The sequence below is a fragment of the Prenolepis imparis genome, unplaced genomic scaffold, assembly GCF_030444845.1.
Source record: "Prenolepis imparis isolate NDT839.2.m4 unplaced genomic scaffold, iyPreImpa1.0 SCAF_9, whole genome shotgun sequence".
NCBI lineage: Eukaryota > Metazoa > Arthropoda > Insecta > Hymenoptera > Formicidae > Prenolepis > Prenolepis imparis.
The window spans coordinates 15,887,971-15,910,631 of NW_028141167.1; the positions used below are offsets into that span (position 1 = coordinate 15,887,971).

The window sequence follows — 22,661 nt, forward strand, 5'->3', positions numbered from 1 at the left end:
CAGAATGTTACGAAGAATTTAAAATAAAATCAAATACTTAAAGTAATTCCATTTAAAAAAATCGAGTTTACCTCGAAATGACCTTAAAAAACTCAAGGTCAAACTGATAAAGCTAATAAATAGAATTTTTTAAATATTAAGAATTCAAAGGTTCTTCCATATTAAATATAAATATTTAGAAATGAGAATTGGCTATAAGAGCCGTACGCGGGTGTCGGTGCGTTGATTCCAACGAAATTGAATTTTTCGTTGGAATTAAATACTTGTGCACGGGGCACGAATTTTGCTTGGTACACTGCCAAGACTTATTCGGAATAATCTCAATTCGAGATTTTAATTCCGATGATCTCCTCTGACCCCCTAAAGAGATGTAGGCGAGAACATATTTTTTTTAAATATAAAATATTTTCCCGATTCAACGATTTTCGGACCGATATTTTTCTCGCCTACATCTCTTTAGGAGGATCAGAGGGGATCATCGGAATTAAAATCTCGAATTGAGATTATTCCGAATAAGTCTTGGCAGTGTACCAAGCAAAATTCGTGCCCCGTACACAAGTATTTAATTCCAACGAAAAATTCAATTTCGTTGGAATCAACGCACCGACACCCGCGTACGGTTCTTATAGCCAATTCATTTCTAAAAAAAGAACTTTTAAAATTCCATAACTTTTGTCACAAACATTTTTCCATAAAATGCTTTATTTTCAAGATATTTGATCGTCCCGAGACGATCTTTTGAGATTTATCTTGTATGTAAAAAAGTTAAATCAAGAATCAACAATTTTCAGATAAGTGCAGGAAATCTTTCTTGATGTATACTCTTTGTCTGATATATACATATATGTATATTTCTATTACAAAAATACATTTTATTTTGACTTAATTTCCATAAACTATGATGATTAAACAATTTTATTTTCTTTGTACTTATAAGATATTTTCTTTATTTACCCGATAACACACAAAAATAATTGACGTCCAGACAAAACGAAGTTTAAACGTACGAATTCAGAAAATGCCATCATCACTGGAAGTAGATGGCCTTTATACACATACTCTTTACTGGACTGATGAGATAATATTGCTGATTACTGGTCGCGATAATGACACGGCAGCGACAGCGATGGCAAATAGTGACAGCGACGATCGTGCACGTATAAGTTTTGAAATAGGTTACTTTTTATTGCTGGTGAAAAGGAGGCTAATTTAATAAGAATAAGATAAGCAGTATCCAAGTTTCAAACACGAAGCGTGTATATGTTAAATATCTTTAATGTGTTGCTAAGATATTAAAAAAAATTTTTAAAGAAAAATGAAAAGTTGATCATTTTTTTTTATATATCTCTTCTGATTAATGAATATTTATATTTAGGGAAGACCGGGGTAAAATGGTCACCTTAAAGAAAAAATGTTAGTTTCTATATTAATTTTATTTTTTTTCTCAAACTTTGCAAAATTGAAAAGATATTTTCTTCCTCTTTTTAATGGAATGATTACAAACTATTTATTAGTTCAAATTTTTCTGCAGTCAAAAATTTTCTATATGCCTACATAGTGACCATTTTACCTCAGGGACTGAGGTAAAATGATCCCCCAAAAATATTTTTGATACAGGTAATAATTTCGATTGAATATAATTATATTTATAATTTCAATTTTGTGTAACAAAAATATATTTTAAGCATTTTTTATCAAATAGTGCATCATTAACTTGGTGTTGCAGAAAAAATTACAAAATATAGCACCGAAATTTTAGTTAAGCTTCAGCTTTCTTGTGATTTTGTGCGAGAATGATTTCTAGGCATTTTTGTACTATATCTGCAACAAAAACGCAAAGTAATGCATTTAAAAATTTTTAGGGCAAAGTGTAATTTTCTAGAAAAGAACGGGGACCGTTTTACCCCAACCGTTCTATTTTTATAAAAAAATGGCTACGGAAAGACTGCCATCTTGTAGACTTTCTACTCATTAAAATATGTAGTATAAAACTGAGTCTTACTAGCATAATAACTTTATATTGTATCTCTCTTAATCACAGAATGTACAGTGAAATGAAACAGGAAGCTTACCTTATATCAGATCTCTAAAAAATCGAATTTTTTTTTATCTTGTTACTAAACATATTCAATCGCTTCAGCAAACACTCATGTGATGGCAGGACAGAGACAGAAGTAAATAAAATTCCACACGCAGATAACACTAATCGGAGAGATAAGTACAGGATACCATTTTACCTCGGGGGACCATTATAGACGGGTTTCCCCTATGTATTTTACAGACAGATATTTTATATAAATTTAAAGTTTAATGATCTTTTTGTGATTAATAATATTTTCTTGCGATTTTCTTAATAATAATAAATAAAAAAAGATCTAATATACAAATACAATTCAAGATTGAATCAGGCTAATAAGAGTCAAGCGTAAAAATTAGGCGCTTAAACAAACTTTATATTATAATAAAATACTTCTCTATTTAAATTGAACGTTTCGGTCCTTTCTTTGAACCATTTTCAGCAGATTTTTAAAAAAAGATTGAGTATCTTATGTGTCCTGACCTCAGTGACACACAATAACAATACTAACCGTGATAAAGTATACGGTTGTAAATAAGTCATGAATAAGTGAACCAGCGCTAGTACGCATGCCTTGGCAAAAAACATGCAAGGTAGGAGGGGGAGGGGGGGAGACGTCTCGAAGCGTGGGGCGTTTTGAATCTTAAGTTAAGTACTCTACAATGTGCGTATGTATGATGCAGATATTCAGTATCCGTTTGTCGATTGAAATTATTTCGTTGTCGTTTAATAAACAGTATTTGCGATTATCTCTTTGCGGTAATCTCTTAATACTTAAACTAATCTTTACATTAAGTACGTAATTTGCAACTAGCAACATATTTTTTTCTTGAAAACAATTATGTGTTTTCTTTACATCAATTCATTTTTCTCATTGTTTTGTGCATAAAAGTATTGAGGTAAGATCATCAAAAAAATGAATATTTTACAAGATATATTTCGTCTATGTCAAATTAAAAAAAAAATATCTCGTAAAATATCGAGGAATCGATTTATATAAGATTTATATAAGAAAATCGATTCATATAAGAAAATTAAGATGGTTCCATTTTAAAAAATTAGATTAATTTTTAAATAATCTTGAAATATGACTTTAATTAAAATTCAAGATTATCATTTTTTTTTCTTCTCAAAACCAAATAAATTTTGTTTGATACATTTTTTTTCTACAATGTCTTACTTTTTAGAGATTTTTGATATGCAATTAAAATAGGGCACTGTAAATATACTTCAATTAACTTTTAAAATCGATTTTTATCAAAAATAATACCTTGTACGAAAAAAATTTACTCTATTTTCGACTTGATTTTATATGAAAAATCATCTTCATTTCGCTTATCACGATTTCCAATACACCTATGTATATATCCAACAATGTATACACAAATTTTCAAAAAGATAGTTTCTGTTTTCGACAAGGCAAAACATAACAGTACTATTAATTCACATTTAGATACAAATACTTTTTTTCTGTTATATACTTAAGAAAAATTGATGAGAACGGATTAATGTTGAAATGTCATTATTCAACTGCAATTATTTAGTTGAATATATCGAAAACCTGATGAGAAAAATGGAAAGAAATCAGAGAAATATATCGTCTAAGATCTCTCTTGTTTCTTAATTTCATGATTTATTAAAAAGAATCTTTTTTTTGTTTTATTTCGCAAAAATTTGAACTTAATAAAATTATCTTATAAGACTTAAGGACTAATTCTTATAATGATTATAATTCTTAAATGACTCACACAATAATTCAAATTCCTGTAAAATGGTACAAGCATTTAATTCGGCGATTAGATATCTATTGATAAACGAGCATTTTAATACCAATAATTTTAGTGCATCTAATTTCTTAACATTGTTTTACTCTTGCATATAAATTAGCAGTAGAACAATCAATTTTTATTAACATAATAAAATAAAAAGGCTCTGATAATAATATAAAAATACAAAAATTCAAGTAAGAAATGAGTTAATAAGAGCCATACACAAAAATTAGACGTAACAAAGTTGTCCTAAAATCTTCTTTACTTGATTTGAACATTTATATCCTTCCTTTGAATAATTTTCAGCAAATCAAAAACAACAAAAAATTCTATATATGTATATTGATCCTCATTACTTTCTTATGTCTTCGGTAAGTCTCCTATCAACTCTGGCCATTAAGAGATGATGAGAATAATCTGAAAAGTAGATACACTTAAGGATGAATATTAAAGACGCATTAACTTTTTTCAATTAATCTGCTGAAGATGACAAAGGAAAAAGACAGAAATATTCAAATCAAATAAAAAAATTTTTAAGCAAGTTTGTTGCGCTCATTTTCTATGTCTGGCTCTTATTAGCCAATTTTCTACCTGAATTTTTAATTTTTATTATATAGCAATAATTTTGGAAAATCAATATATGTTCGATATATTATGATGATTTCTTAAAATATCTAGCACATAATTCTTACATTTTTTTTTATATTTTATATTTATTTCCTATATAAAACAATTATTTAACATTAACAATAAGAAAAAAAGAGTCAGTCTTCTAACATAAATATAATTTTCTGCCAAACAATTCGAGCAATTTTGAGCTTCAATGCTTAATCTAATTAACACTTAATTTTAAAATAAATTAAACTATAATTGTTAATACTGGTGAGGAAGGAGAAGATTAACTTAAAGAGGATTATCAAAGTTGATAAATCAGAAGTGCTTCTTTTAAGTGAAACAATAAACCATACTATATTTTTATTGTACTATATTTATCCTACTGTATTTTTACCCTACTATATTTTAAGTAAAGATGGATACACATGAATTAAACACAAAAAACCAGCAAAAAAACGCATATGTTACAATATATTTTGATTACGTCATGCGCAAGCACGCCGTGACTCACGCCGGGGAGAGACATACGTGCGTAATTTATAATAATTATGGGGGCGTTCCCGTATTGTATCGACATTGGACAAGAGCTACGAGAGTCATTATTGCGGAGAACGTGCTTTATCCTGCATTGCAGTGAGAAATATACCGTTTCAACGAATATATACAATACAAAAATTATAAAATTAGTTGTCTTAAATCTTTTCTTCTATTGTCTAGTCATCATCTAGTTATATCGTGCCAGAAAATAAAAAATAATAAAAAAAAATAGAAGGAGAAACGCCATGTTGGACTCTGAATCGCAATGCAGCTGCTCCGAAATACGAAATAGGGTTTTGCAACCCCAATAAAATGCGTAACGTAGATTATTATTAAATGCGTCAAGAATCCATGACGGGGAGAAAAATAAAATCGGGACAAAAACAGATGCGCTAGCAGCGCCCTCTTGCCCCTCTACATAACAATAAAAAATATAAACATGTAAAATTCGACTTGAAATACTTAAAACTCATAATTATAATTAATATCATTTTTTGCAATTATATTTTTTTCTATCCAAATCAGAGTTCTTAATTTAATTCAACTTAAATAATTTCGAAACGGAACACATGGTTGATAGAAAAAAAACACAGCTGTGCGTAAAAATTAACGTCCAGCGTATCCAAGTTCATTACAAATCGTACCAGACACTGGCAATGCCACACATAATGAACCACGCCTTATCTACGTTTATCTTCCAAGTACTTAAGCTTGATCAGATGTCTCATCGTCATTATTTTCATTGCATTTCAAATGCTTGTGACATAGTTACATGATCAATTAAACTCGTAACATAACATGTTTAACAAAACATATTTAATAAATCCAAACTAATTAATTAATTAATTAATAAAAATTATTATTACTTGATAGGTTCGAAACATTATTATCGCTTGATAGGTTCGAAAAGAATATCATAATAGAAATAAAATAAAACCGAAGATGTCAAACTCGTTCGTTAATTAAATTATATAAAATTAATGCAAGTTAACAAATTAATTCTGTAATTATACTGCAGTATATAGTGCAGTTGCATCGATAATAGAACTTGTTCTTATTAACTTCATATTTCTTTTTTACCAGAAGTGTAATTGTCGATTTTATTAAGATCTTATTTTATAATTGTCTCAAAGAATTGTAAGTAGTATACAAAAAAAATGGTGTTATATTATTTGCATCAAATTGGAATTTAATTGGAATTGCGTGACATCTAATTGGAATATATTTTGTTAATTCAATAATAATATTAATTAAATAAATACATTTTTTTTTGTTTTAATGATGGAGATCTTTTTGTCAATGACGCAATAGTCTTTGAAAAATTTTCTTGTGTCAATCATCTATCTACTCTCTTCCAACAAATGATTTATTATTTTGATTATATTATATTATATAAAATATTATTTTGATTATATTATATATTTAAATAGCTTTTTAATAACTTTTATATAATTAAATAAATATAAGTCATTAAATCTGCTATCACCTAAGTAACAAACTGACGTTGAATGACATCATTAGACGTCAAAATGATGTACGCTTGCTACCTGGGCAGTTATACCGAGTAAAATAAAATAAATCATTTAAAATAAATCGATGTCACAATCAATTTTATTACGATCAATACAAATGCATGATCTTAATGTTAATAAAAAAAAAATTAAATCATTCATTTAATTTATAAATTTTTTGTTTATTGCTAAAATAGGTTATTTGTTAGATATTTTATTCAAATATTAAATTTTTGTTTAAATATTATCATGCGCAATTGTTTTTTGTAGAAAAATAGAAATGCTTTTTTATTGATTGTACTTCTATTTGATACAATTAAAACATGTAATCATCAATACAATAAAATTAATAAAATTTTAATAAATAGATAAAATTTTGTCTATGTATTATATGTGTAATTAATTAGCATTTAAATAATATTTGTCTAACATTTGTGTTTAATTAAAATTAAATTAATTTAGCTGGATGAATATTTACATTTATACGCAGTTTGCTAATGAAATTTGGTTAACTGAATGAAATATGTAAGTCTAATCAATCAATCTTTTGTAGATGAATGTTATTAGCTATGTTATTCTATTTTATATACATATATATATATATATATAAACTTTTTTACAATCGTCTAATCACTAAAACTTATAAGGAATTAATCTGTTTTGTATTTAAATAAACTATTTCACATTCTTATAAAAAAAAAAACAAATATAAGAAATTGTTCACATTTCTGCAGTTATTCACATATTTACTCGTATCTTATGAATGCGTTGAATTGTCAAATTATTTTTGTTATTGTTATTGTTTAGTCTCAAGTAAATCTTAGTATAGATGTTTAGTATATTTTTGTTTAGCATATTTGAATTTTTTGATTATGTTGTATTGCTCTCTTTTACCAATGTTATGAAAAAAATATTAATTTAATAAATTAAATAAATTATTAATTTATTAAATAAATATTTGACAATAAAGAATGATTATACGCATCAATTACCGCACTTGACTCTTAAGCCCGTATCCGACTAATTTTTCGTGCAACTTATTGCAGCGACTTAATTGCCGCAACTTACTAGTTGCAGGTTACAGCAATTATTTGAATGTAATCACACTACAAACAACTAAAATAACGTACTGGACTATTGTCAACTACAGAATACAATATTAAAATTATGTTGGTACAATATATCAAATACTATTGTCTCTTTTTAAAACAAATATGTACATAACAAAGACTGTTCTTAGAATTGATCTATTTTTAGTTTGTAAAAAATTAGTTGCATGCAACTAGTTGCTAGAATTAGAACTGGATCTAAATCTTGTGCAATCACTGCAACCAAATTGCTTCTCAAAATTGCATAGTGTGATATAGAAAAAATTGCTGCAATTTATCGCAGAAATCAAATTGCTGCAACAAATTGCATAGTTGGATACGGGCTTTAATTAATCTGCTCCCTTCTACTTGTGAATAATTATATATATAATTATATACATTAAACATTTCAAATAATTATATATATAATTATATACATTAAACATTTCAAAAATTTCTCCAAAGAAATTTATTGTAAAGATGTGAAATCAATAAGATTTTAGTGAGATTAATTAATGACATGTTGAGTCTATTGCTGAAAAATTGTAAATTAAGCTATTGAGAAATACGGACAATTTATCAAAATTTTCAATTGTTTATTTTAGAAGTTTTTCAGATTCATTATATATTAATCTGACATAGGAAATTTAAAATACTAATCAATGGCGATTGTTAAATATTACAAAAAATTTGAAAAAATGTATATACAGGGTGTTCCATTTTAATCTATCACCCCTCGTAACTTTGCAGGAAACGATCGTAGAGAAAAATGTTTCATACAAAAGTTTTTTGACTTCGAGGGGGACATAAGATGTCATTGGTTTGACCTTGAATAGTCATTTGAAGGTCACGTGAAGATCATCGATGTTTTCTTAAATGGAACCCCCTATTTTTTATTGTATATTCTTGTAACCCTTGTCGAGACGTTTTCAAAACACTACCTATGTGGGTCTTTTGCACAAGCCGTTCCCAAGATACGAAGCTTCAAAGTTGACATATCATCGGCATTCGCATTATCCGATATACACCGCGGGAAGGTTGTTCAGTCAAATTAAAATTTTTTTTAAATAAAAATTTTTATAAAAAATTAACCCTTTTATCAATTATGGTTAAATTACAATATAAACTTGATTCGTTATTTCCTAATTCCTTTATGAGCAAGATAATATTTTAATTTTGGCTTTCTCATAAAGGAAGCTTAATGTCACGTACATGTATGTGTATGTGTATATGTATAATACCAAATTTAAATTATTTTAACTTTATTCATATAAAAAATTTAGCTTGATATCTCAAAATTTGCAAAAAATAAAAAATACATATTTCTTAAATATTCAAAATTTTATAAAAACAAATTTCTAATTTTTAAAACAAAAATTATATTAAATTATTTTTTTAAAATAAAATATAGGTTGATTCATGGGTTCGTGGGTGGGTTGGGGGGGGGGTATAAATCTTAAAAAAAACAAAGCAAAATTTTGGTACCAATTTCCATAAAATCGGTCAATAAATATATGAATGCGTGGGTGGGTGCGTGAGTGGGTGGGTGGAGGTGTAAAACTTAAAAAAACTACATATTAGTCATTCCCAAAAAATTTGCAAAATTTTGGTACCAATTTTAATAAAATCGGTCCATAAATGTGTAAGTGGATGGGTGGGTGCGTGGATGGGTGGGTGGGGGTGTAAAACTTAAAAAAACCACATAGTATCCATCCAAGAAAAATTTGCACAATTTTTATACCAATTTTGAGAAAATCGGTCAATAAATATGTGAGTGCGTGGGTGGATGCGTGGGTGGGTAGATGGGGGTGTAAAACTTAAAAAAACCACATATTAGCCATCCCCGAAAAATTTGCAAAATTTTAGTACCAATTTTGATAAAATCAGTCAATAAATGTGTGAGTGCGTGGGTGGGTGCGTGAATGGGTGCATGGGAGTGTAAAACTTTTAAAAAACCAAATAGTATCCATCCCCGAAAAATTTGCACAATTTTGGTACCAATTTCGAGAAAAACGGGCAATAAATTTGTTAGTGCGTGGGTGGGTGTGGGTGTATAAAAATTTTAAAAATTTACATAGTAGCCATCCCCGAAAAATTTGCAAAATTTTGGTACCAATTTCGAGAGAATCGGTCCATAAATGTGGAAGTACGCGGTCATACAGACAGACGGACGGCACTTATATACTCGTCACACACACACCCGATGGACAAAATCCGACCAGCAACCTCCCCATAGTGCCCATCGGGTAATGCTAATGTTGGCGGTAATTAAATATATAGGCAAAAATGCATAGGTAACTTTAATATGCTGTAACTTCGCGAAAAAAAATCGTACGGTATTCAATTTTTTTTAAATTTGTAGAGAAAAGTCCATATTTTACGATAGTTATGATATTTGCGAAAAAAATTTAGACACTCCGTAGAGTTCGTCAAACTATGCAATTTTTTGAAAAAAAAAAAACACGTCCCTCCTTTTAAAGGGATGGAGAAAGGGGGAGAGAATAAAATCAAAATCGAACAAAAGTTCCTTAAAGTAGAGACTTTACCCTTTAAAACAAAAAAAAATTTTTGAAATACAATTTTTCGCGGAGATACGCTTATTTGAATTTATGCTAAATTTTGATATTAATTACGTGTTGCGATAATTTTTTTGACGAGTGTATATATAGATAATTATAATCTTTCTAAGAATAGATCCAATATTCGAGTGTTTTTGTGTGTAAAAATTTTATTAATATTAAATAAATTCTTCGCAACAAATTTCTTTAAAAAAAAAAGATAAACAATATACTTAACTCTGAATAAAATTTTTTAATACATCACATGTAGTTATAGTAAGTTAAATTATATTAAAATAATTTTTTTTACTACTTCAAATATTTATCAAAATTGTAGAATGATTCTAAGGTCAAAATCATAATAAACATAAGAAAAATTATCTCAGAAAACAAGATGTTCTTAAGTTATTATGTTTAAAATCGCGTTCGCGCATTTAAAATATAAAATTATCAAGATGCCTATCAGAAAGGCATATTCATGACGTCTTATATTCTAATTTGATATCTTTGAGATATTATTTTTCGAATGTCAATCTTATCTAAATCTATAATTTTCGTTATCTAATCTTTAAAGGATATTTTGTAAAGGTATTCACAGGAGTACCAGACAAACTTTCTTTATAATTAATTGATTTTTCCCAGATAACAAAACATTAGCAGTGTACCAACAAATTCAATCATGACTTTGCAGCAGATTCTGATATGTACTGCGTTCTCATTAAACTTAATTTCTGGCACGACTTACTAATATAATATGACAGTGAAAATATAGTAAAAATCGAGTATTGTTTATTATTATTTCGTGATAACAGATAATAGTAAAGTCTACTATATTAAACGGCAAAAATGCAACAGAAATCAAACATTTAAGAATAGATTATTCGTACGTGATAATGTTATTGAATGTATATCACTGTATACAAATGTTTCCATCCGCATAGCATTATCAGGTTTAAATAACAGATAGTCATATATAGAAAAATCAACTGACATTTCTAAGATAGAATTCATGAACGCTATTAGGTTTATCCCCACATTGATGTATTTCAGTTTCGACACTATTTATAAACACACATTTGGTACGTCTATGAGTTCACCATTATCATCCATAATTGTTTCGCAGGATATAGAAAGCAGAGCATTGTTTAAAGTTAAATTTCTGTTCTATTTTAGATATATCAATAATATAGCCCTGGCAGCTTCTAATGATTCTGTTACAAAAATAGTTGAAGTCATTCTTAATTCATTCCATAAGAGAATACAATTCGCATAGATGGAGATGGAAAATAACCGTTGCCTCAGCTTTTTAGACTTAAATATCAATTGAAAAAAATAATTTTAAATTGGTTTAAAACTATCTCTTCTCAGGCAGAGATATCTGTCTTATTTTTCAAACCATCTAATATATCATAATATATCATAAAATTGAAATTATTTAACCGACACAGTTTTACTTCTGTCACACCTAAAATTTCATTCCAAAATATAATCTTTTGCATCAACATATAATATTATTGAACAACAATTATCTTTTCTCATTCATATATCAGTACATAATTGTCCGACTGAAACAAACTTTTTGTAACAACGTCATTTACAAAATCAATTGTAAAGATTGCGATGTATCCTATGTCGAGCAGGTTAAAAGACAATTAAAAATTAGGATAAAAGAATTTATCTAATATAAACAACACTTAAAAAAAAATCAGTTGTCAACATATGTTAGAACATAATCATATTATGAATGGAGAGAAAATGTACAAATTTTAGATCATAAATCCAACTATTACAAAAGATTGATTTCAGAAACAATTTTTATCAAACAACAAAAAAATGGCCTAAATGTTATGGAAGGTACTAACTGATTAAACAAGATATACTTTCCGTTTCTTGAGATATCAAACAATAATTTTTATATTTTACGATATTTTCACATTTTATTTTTTTAGTACATATATGCGCGCATTTATATAAATTAATATTTATAAATAAATAAACGCTCGGTTTGCCAAGATAATGCAAAGTTAGTCACCATTTACATCCTATCTCGATTACTGAAAGATAAGAAGCTACATCTAAAGACTGTAGCCGGACAAGATGGTGAAAAGTGCTCCCGCACGAAATGACTTAAAAGTATTTGCACAATATTTCTAAACCAAAAGAAAGTTTTTTAGCGCGGTTCATAACTCTCCATCCTCTTCCTCTCGTACAGAGCAAAAAAAACCACGTTTGTTTAATTTAATTTCTTTTGAAATGTTTATGTTTATGAATTCTTGATATAAAAATTATGTTAATAAAAAAATGCTTTTTTTTACAAAAAAATTTTATTTAATTGTTTTTTACTGTCATTTAAATTTTAAAAAATTCCTAAAAATAAAAAATGCGATTTTTACAAGGTTATTATAGAAGTGACGCCTTGAAAAAATTCTTGAATGTTTTTCTCAAAAAATGATAATTTATGGAATTTATTTAGAATTTTCTGATTAATGCAACATATTTAAAAAAATTAGAAACCATATTTCTACGCTATTTTTCACATGAAATGTATATAAATCTAAACTTATACATTAAATCTAGTTATAAATATTTATTTTTAATATATCCGCATCTATTTTAATGCTTATTTTATAAACTTTTTATCTTATATTTATTATATAAGATAAAAATATAACATATTTCAATCATCACATGAATATTTACATTATAATCAATAACCCAATTTTTATTTTATTAAGTCAAAATTTTTTAACATTTAAATTATTCATCTAATAATATTAACATTGAGCTTTTGTATTACTATCTAATAAAAAAAATTACTAAATTATTACGTACTTAAAAAATTAATTTAATGTGAAAAAGTAAAGTAAGATGTGGTTACAGAATTAAACTTTTATGATCAAAAATAAATATATAATAAAATATAAAATTAAATAAATATAAAAAACACAGATAATACGATTATTTATATCTTAATAATTTTATTTATGAATTTTTATCGCTCAATCTTCATCGCTGTTATCATTAATTGTTGGTACGATGTCTTCAACATCAAAAATATGTTAATTTAATTTTTCAGCTGGTCTCATAATGCACAAATAACGAGCATATGAAAGATAATGTATTATTGCTGTTAAATGAGAGCAACATTTTACTGTTCGTCTGCCGTAGCACAATCATATGCATATTTTAATATGCTAGATTTTCCAATCGTGTTTGGATTGTATTGAATATAGCATTTATATACTTGTTTCTTTTTATGCCTAGATTTTTACGCCTTAAAAGAAAATATAAATATTATAAAATTCGAAATTTCATCTAGGCATAAAAAGAAACAAGTATACAAATGCTATATTCAATACAATCCAAACACGATTGGAAAATCTAGTATATTAAAATATGCATGTGATTGTGCTAACGGCAGATAGAGGATGTTGCTCTCATTTAGCAACAATAATATATTATCTTTCACATGCTCGTTATTTGTCGCGCATTATGAGACCTGCTGAAAAATTAAAACATACTTTTGATAGTGAAGACATCGTACCAACAATTAATGATGACAGCGATGAAAATTGAGCGATAAAAATTCATAAATAAGAATATTAAAATATAAATAATCGTATCATCTATGTTTTTTTACATTTTTATATTTATTTAATTTTATACTTTATTTTATATTTATTTTGGATCATAAGTTCAATTCTGTAATCACACTTTACTTTTTCACATTAAATTAATTTTTTAAGTACGTAATAATTTAGTATTTTTTATTAGATAGTAATACAAAAGCTCAATGTTAATATTATTAGATAAATAATTTAAATGTTAAAAAATTTTGACTTAATAAAATAAAAATTGGGATATTGATTATAATGTAAATATTCATGTGATGATTGAAATATGTTATATTTTTATCTTATATAATAAATATAAGATAAAAAGTTTATAAAATAAGCATTAAAATAGATGCGGATATATTAAAAATAAATATTTATAACCAAATTTAATGTATAAGTTTAGATTTATATACATTTTGTGAAAAATAGCGTAAAAATATGATTTCTAATTTTTTTAAATATGTTGCACCAATCAGAAAATTCTAAATAAATTCCATAAATTATCATTTCTTGAGAGGAACATTCAAAAATTTTTTCAAGGCGTCATCTCTATAATAACTTTGTAAAAATCGCATTTTTTATTTTTAGGAATTTTTTAAAATTTAAATATGACAGTAACAATTAAAAAAATTTTTTTTTGTAAAAAAGCATTTTTTTTATTAACATAATTTTTATATCGAGAATTCATAAACATAAACATGTCAAAAAAATTAAATTAAAAAAACATGGTTTTTTTGCTACGTACGAGAGGAAGAAGATGGAGGGTTATAAACCGCGCTAAAAAAACTTTTTCTTGGTTTAGAAATATTGCGCAAATACTTTTAAGTTAAGGCTCCTGGTACCTTGCCGACCATGTCGGAATCGTGACGTCAGAGGCGAGAAAACACACGCTATTTTTTTTTAGATGCCATTTCTAAATAAAAACATATTTGCATAAAATAACACTTAAGATCTCTTTAATACACTTCTAAAAACGCCGAAAACTATCCTTTTCCCTTTATAATCAATCAACAGCTGTAAAATGTAATATTATGAGGCCCAGTCCTTCTGGTCTTTGCACATGCGCAGTCATTCCGCATGTGAAAGTCTGATATCTCGATCATTTTACGGTTGTTGATTGACTGTCAAGGGAAAAGAATAGTTTTCGGCGTTTTTTAGAAGTGTATTAAAGAGGTCTTAAGTGTTATTTTATGCAAATATGTTTTTATTTAGAAATGGCATCTAAAAAAAATAGCGTGTGTTTTCTCGCCTCTGACGTCACGATTCCAATATGGCCGCGGTGAGCACCCAGGAGCCTTAAGTCATTTTGCGCGGAGACACTTTTCACCACCTTATCCGACTATTTGTATATTTATTATATCTTGTCTTATTTGGCTTAATTTATCGACTTTTGATTTTTTTGTTTAATCTATTTACATTCTCCTTTTAAGAATGAATTTTTAGTAATACGTTTTATTTACAAAAGTTTTATCTATAATTTTTTCTCTTGTTGGCATTTACATAAACTTACATCAAGAAAATAACTCCATCAATTTTTGTAACTCAAGACCTCCAATTAGCATTGACAACAACATTAATTCCTTCTTCATAATAAAGATATTGACTAAAGATACTCGGCTTGACTATACACACCGCACGAACTATAGCAATTACAGAGATAAATGACTACTATGTACAAAAGGTAGACGACAACTTTTTAACGCGCAAATTTGATCAATGTTGCGTAATAATAGAATATGATTTAGCTTTTTGTGACCTTAATTTTCTATTTTTCAATTACTGATCCGTTTTAATATGTATCTCATTATGTTTATTAGATTTCGGATTAAATGCAAATTGCATATTTGCTAATTTTTGCATATTTGTTTTAGAAGAACGTTAATAATATGGAGAAATTATAATATTTACAACTAATTAACGTTAATTAATTTTTGCATACTTTGCATATGTTGTTTAGACAAATGCAAAAAAAAAAAAAAATCCTAAAAGCGTACTTATATTCTTCAAGAAAGTGTTTTTTCTTTATTTCTTTTTCAAAGCATTGTCCTACAATGTTTTTTCAAAGATTTATTCAATTTTTTCTCAAAATCGATCAAAGTTATTTGATAAGCTCACATCACTTAATTCAAATGACCACCATCATTATTTGTACAAATTATTCAGACAGATTAATTTTTATTTCGACTGATGTAATATGTCGGTTTTTTAGTACTGGTAAAACAATATTGATATATATTGATCATCTTATATCGTGATACATCTTGAAGATGAAAAGATCCAAATCTCTGATCAACTTCTAGTTTCCATGTATCTGTTGTATACTTGCTGTATAATTGTACGAGGAATGTTTAAAAAATTTGCAACATAACGTTGATTCCTTACATCGTTAATCAGCGCTGCAACTTGTGCGACTGTTACAAAATCTAACGATATTGTCGCGAAATTGAGCTGAAGTATTCTAATACGAGGAATCAAAACAATACGGATTCTCGCAATCTTTGTACAGATTAAACGTCGGCGAGAAACGTGCTAACATTGTTAACATTTTTTAATTGATGCAGGATAACGCGAGACCACACGTAGTACAAATAGTGATTGACTTCCTTAATGACATGAACATACAACGAATGTGGCCAGCTATGAGTCCGGATATGAATCCTATAGAGGATTAATGAGACATACTGAAACGGAGAGTTAGAAAACATAATGCTGAAATGAGCAGCACTCCGCAACGCCTTACGAAAGAAATGGGACAATGTGGAACAGGAAAAAATGACAAATTAGATTAACAATGGCCAAACAAATAGAAAAATTGCTAAATGTGAGAGCAAAAGCAATACGCACTAAACACCCCTCCCCACACACATACACACATGTACGCACGCACGCACACTCTCACACAAGATTTAAATCCGACCTATCCATTTCTATTTCCACATGGAACATCTTGGGTTCAGTAATTTATACAGATAATGACGGTGATCATTTTAGGTGATGTAAGAGCTTTTCAAACACAATAACTTTCGATTTTGAGGAAAAATTGAATAACTCTTTAAAAAATCATTATATTATAAAACAATGCTGATGCTTTAATGCTTTAAAAAAGGAATTGAACAAAAGAACGCATGTTCTTCAAGAATATGTATGGTATGCTCTTTTAGGATTATTTGTTTAAACTTTGCAATTGCTAAATAAATGTTTATTATTGGCAAATTTTTGTTTATTACTAGACAACACAAGCGCGCGCCATTATCCGATAATATAATAATTTAAATTTTTAATAATTGTAATTTTATTTTTGAACAACTGTCAAACCGTTAACCCTCGTGATGACAGCTGCTCGATGCTATGAATATAACGCACACGCGAATCGAGACAGCCATCATCATCGCAGAAAAGCGACAAAAATGTCAATAACATGCCTTTTTTAGAAAGGAATATATACTAAAAAATGCATGATATATCATTAAAAAACTATCCTTTTTCAAAATGGTTAAAGAAGGGCATCAAATAAGCGTTCATTTCAAAAACTGATATACAAAGAATGTTGTTTTAATATACATTTTACTCATCCAAAAAATTGTACATAGAAATATATTCATATACTATCAATATATAAATTATTTTGCTTTCATTGATGCATATTACGTTTCGAGAAATTCTGTAAATATATCTTGTAAGTCTACATATATCTTATACAGGGTGTTCCGTAAGTCGAGGTAAATCGCTCGGGAGATGAATGGGGAACCAAAAACAAGAAAGAAAGTTGATACAATTGCTTTGCTTTCAAATTTTTTTGTCAAAATTGAAACATGAGATGGTTTTTATGAGTTTCAAAACATAACTAAAGTCAAATGAAAGTTGCGGGCTGCTTTAGCACTACCCAGGATGCACCACGTGGAGGTACAGCCCGCTTAGCATCCCTTGGCAAAGATCAGGACCCCACAGTTCGTCACTCCTGTGGTATTTAGTGACTCCAAACCCTCTCTGCCGTATGTGTGTGTGTGTGTGTCCGCAACTTTTATTTGACTTTAGTTATGTTTTGAAACTCATAAAAACCATCTCATGTTTCAATTTTGACAAAAAAATTTGAAAGCAAAGCAATTTTAAATTTTAACATAAAATGGCGATAACTCGAAAACAACGCATTTTTGGACCTATGTTTGTATCAACTTTCTTTCTTGTTTTTGGATCCCCATTCATCTCCCGAGCGATTTACCTCGACTTACGGAACACCCTGTATATGCAAGTTGTGTATATATCATAATTATGTTATAAAATATACAGGGTGTCCGGTAATAGTCGCATCAACCGTCGTGTGCAGGTAGAGCTAGTTAAACCGAGTAGAAAAGTCCTCTATCATTTTGCGATATTCTCAATAATAAGAGAGAAATAAATTAAAGAAAATCAGCCAATTCGCGCGATGATAAGCGTGCGGCGAGAAGAGACAGCCCACTCGGGGGTCCAGAGTTAGCGCTACTCGTATAGAGTTACTGTCTTTTGTAAAGCGCTCCACCCCGCTTCATCGCGCGCTTAGCAACCGTGTAACATTATACTGTTTCTTTTCGCCGCATGCTTAGTAACGACATAAAACTGGGCTGTCTCTTCTCGCCGTCGTCACGCGAATTGGCCGATCTTTATTAATTAATATCTCTCTTATTATTGAGAATATCGCAAAATGGTAGAGGACTTTTCTACTCGGTTTAACTAGCTCTACCTGCACACGACGGTTGATGCGACTATTACCGGACACCCTGTATACATAGATATTTTAGTAAAAGCACACATCGTATTATAGATTATTAGATATAACAAATTTTCTGTTAAAACATAGTATAATAAATGATACAATGTATATAGGTTTCCATTGGCATATTTTTTAAATATATCATCATTTTTAAAGAAAAGTAAGTTTAAACAATAAAATATTATTTGAAGGACTAAAGTACTATAATTATTTTGTGTGAATGAGTAAAATGTATTAAAGCAACATTCTTTATACATCAATTTTGAAATAAATTTCCTTTTTCTTCTCTCTTTCTCTCCCTCTCCATCTTTTTCCCCCTCTCTTTCTAATCTTTTTTCTTTTTCTTTCTAATTTTTCTTTAATCTTTCTTTGAAAAATTTTGAATGTAACGGCGGTAGCAATCAAATATGTAATTTTATATCGAAAATATCACTTTTACATTAATTAAGCATTCAAAGATTATATAGATTTATTCCAAACAAAATAGCATTACTATATTGCTATGTTTAAGCTTAAATTGAAATTAAAGATGACCAAATTAATTTACTATTAATCTTTTGATGTAAGACAAAAATCTTTGAATAGTTTTTCCAATATTCCTTTATAAAAAATATGATGCAAATAAAACAGAAATTTTTGATAAAAACTGGAAACACTTAAGCTTTGTATATCATCGCGTCACAATGGTTAGACTCTGCGCACAATAGAAAAAATATTAGAAGTATAAATAGATAAATTAAATAACAGAAATAGAAATTGGAAATAGAGATTAAATGTAACGTACAATGAAAAAGAATAGAATATAAAATATAAATATAAAAATTATCATGCAGCCGTAACGTAATCAATAATATTTAAATATAGTTTATAAATTTAAATAATATAGATTTAGACATTGCTAACCAATATAAAGAAATATAAGGAAATCTCTAATCCCAGATTTTTCTAATCCAACATTATCATGTTCGGTTTTCTATTAAGGGGAATTTTATATTTAAAAAAAACAAGAAAACATACATTAGACAAATAGATGCTGGATTCGTCCTATCCTATTTATAAAAAAAATAATCTAGATAATTTTTCTTTTGTGAAAGAACTTAAAAATGATGTAGATCTCTTTTTTTGACTATACCAGAATAATATATAAATATTATTTTTTAGAAAATATTTTTTTCTAATTTTAAAAAACAATAAAAAAACTTTTAACTCCAGAGTAGCGTTAATTAATGACGTTACGATATTTATTCAAATTTTTTTAAATTTTATATTACAATTGTCTCTACAAAAAACAAAATACTTTTTAGACATTCAAATTTTCTTTATTTTCTCTTGAGAATGTTTTATTTTTTTGTAAACTAATGCATTTTGTAAAAATCAAATTATTTACAAATATATATACTATATATAATTCTTTTTATACTATATGTATATAAACATATAAGAAAATTATTATAAAATTATACATATATACTATATATAAACATATATACTATATATAATTTTATAATAATTTTCTTCATTTATATTGACGTTCAAATCGTTCCCCATTGTCTATATATTTGTATATATTCTCTATATTTATTCACATGCTTAATAAAAAATATACATTTCATGTATTCGATAATTCGATATTATGATCGACTGCCATGACTGTATAATTTATATTTAATATATTTCGTTATTTTTATTCCTTACTCCTTAATTCTCAATACATTATACGTTAGTCCATTTCGTTTCCTTGATTTGAAATAAAATAATTCCTTAAAAAAAGATTTCTATTCCTAATATATAATATATTTATTCCTATTCCTAATATTTTCTCTCTTGCATTATATGTTTACGTCTTTTCTTCTTAATACACCCGATATACATGCGATAGTCTCGTAATCGATTGGTACCATTGACGCGTACCATCGATTCGTGCCATCGACGCTTGATACCTGTTCGTTTATATATGATACTTCTCACGTAACTCGTGCTTCCTTCTCTTATATTGCGTGACTGTATACATACACACAACACATATACAGGGTGTTCCAAAATTAAACCGACAACTTCAGGTTATAAAGGACATCAAAACAAGCCAATTTTGTCATTAAATCCATGTCTGCAAATGAGCCGTTTTGATACTAGAGTGGTTTTTGAAATGAAGTATATTTTTTCTTTCATTACATCTAGCTTCCCCATAAATCAAATGTACATATATCAGTCAATTCTTTATAAGAAAATTTGTTCATTTTGAACATGAATTTCGACTAAATAATAATAAATACTGAGTGTAATGCTGAATAAAATACTCAATGCTGTGAAACTGAGCTTAGTCAACAATGTCTTATTGAAACAATGTTAAATAATGTCAACAATGCCTTATTTAAACAATGTTAAACAATATTCTACATATATCAAACAATGTTTTAGTCTCTGATTCTCTAATGCCAATACAGCTCATTTGCAGACACGGATTTATTGACAAAATTGGTTTGTTTTGATCCTTTATAACTTATAACCACCTGAAGTTTGTCAGTCTAATTTTGGGACACCCTGTATACGCGAAGCGTAGCGGCTTGAGATGTAAAAACAATAACGCAATCAATCAATCGATGAAATTCTTCATAGATCGCGATTATAAATAAGTACTTGTCAAAATTTTAAAATTCACAACAGTGTCAGTTCAACAATTCGCGCTTAAAAAGATGTATCTAACCATGTTTTCAGACTTTATAAAATTTTCTATCGGATTAATATACATTCTTATTTTTTAGTGTGCTCCCCTTAATAAACACAGCTTTCTGAATCCACATTTTATTCAAAGAATTCTTACATTAAATGTTGCAGCAAATTCGTTGAACTATATTTAAGATCAAATGTAGGATGTAAAAACAAATTTGATTAATATAAAAAAGAAAAAATAGAAAATGCGTGCATATGCAATATAATATCGATGTTAAAAAATATCAAAGCAAATTTTTTCCTAACGACATCTAAATATAAATCAAAAACTTTGGAATAACGATTTATGATATATGATCAGATGTATATATGTATAGTGTTTCTGAAAAAAAATGACAAATTTAAAGAGATCTCATTAAATGGAATAACTTTTGTTAAGCAATCCGTGACCGGTAATATCTCCTTAAAGTGGTTTTGGGTCAGTTTTTGGTCTTCTTGAACTTTACTTGGTTTCTGTAAATTAGAATTAAAAAACTGTATTACATCGCATGACCTTGTGTTGGCCCGAATTATACCAGTATCCTAGATTTGCAATTCGTGATTCGCAGTAATTCACGGAAATTCGTCGTTTGTTATTGCAGATCCTTCACACTATTCATAGTTAATCATTCGCGAATCTAGATTTAGTAAATTTCCTATTTGTGAACTACACATGAATCGCGAATTACGCATCACGAATCACGGAATACGCAACATAGTTTAGCTGTCAACTTCAGGGACAGGAAATGTGCAATTATTAACATTCAATAAAAAAAAAAAAAAAAAAACGCCTAACGCCTTAAAGAGACATTGTCGGACACGGATTGCTTAACAAAAATTGTTCCATTTAATGAGATCTCTTTAAATTGGTCATTTAAGACTCTAACTATAAAGTATAACTCCAAGAGACATTGGAGTTACTTCACAGAACTTGTTCCGTTTACGTTGTCAATTTAATGAGATTTACCAACTTTCTTGAAATTTATCGCCATTTTTCAGAAACTATATATTAGTTTCGCTCGTATGTTTACATATATATATTTTATTCATTTCAGATGCGTGTTTCGCAGTTAATAAGATTAATAATTATATTCTCGGAATTAAAATTTTTCACATTATCAAGAAAGTACCTGTATCAAACTCTCGAAACAAACGTCATCAACGACTACGACCCGATCCTATCCGATATAATCGAAAAATCATTGATCGCGAGGACGACAGGTCGTCCATTACGATATGGAAAACGCGGCGATCAGGTGGCCATGGATGCGAGAAAAACAAAACTTCACGATCCCCGCAAAACAGTTGACGATCGTCAGAAGAAAGATGACACACTTACCTGTAGGATGCGAATACAGCCTCCGCCTCGGTATACGACGCACCAATGCAAAGAAGCGCGGCGACAATAGTACTCTGCGTTGATACCACTGCTT

At 28.2% G+C, this 22,661-nt stretch overlaps 1 protein-coding gene across 4 annotated transcripts in view; it reads right to left on the reverse strand.

Moving 5' to 3' along the window:
* The window catches only part of Cora (erythrocyte membrane protein band 4.1 like coracle), a 53,252-nt gene extending 30,617 nt beyond the window's left edge, over positions 1 to 22,635 (reverse strand). For all 4 annotated transcript variants that reach the window (XM_083047024.1, XM_083047023.1, XM_083047026.1 and 1 more), the window contains exon 1: positions 22,568 to 22,635. The gene's annotated coding sequence lies outside the window, so the exon portion shown is untranslated. The remainder of the gene's footprint in view (positions 1 to 22,567) is intronic.
* Between the last annotated feature and the right edge of the window lie 26 nt (positions 22,636 to 22,661).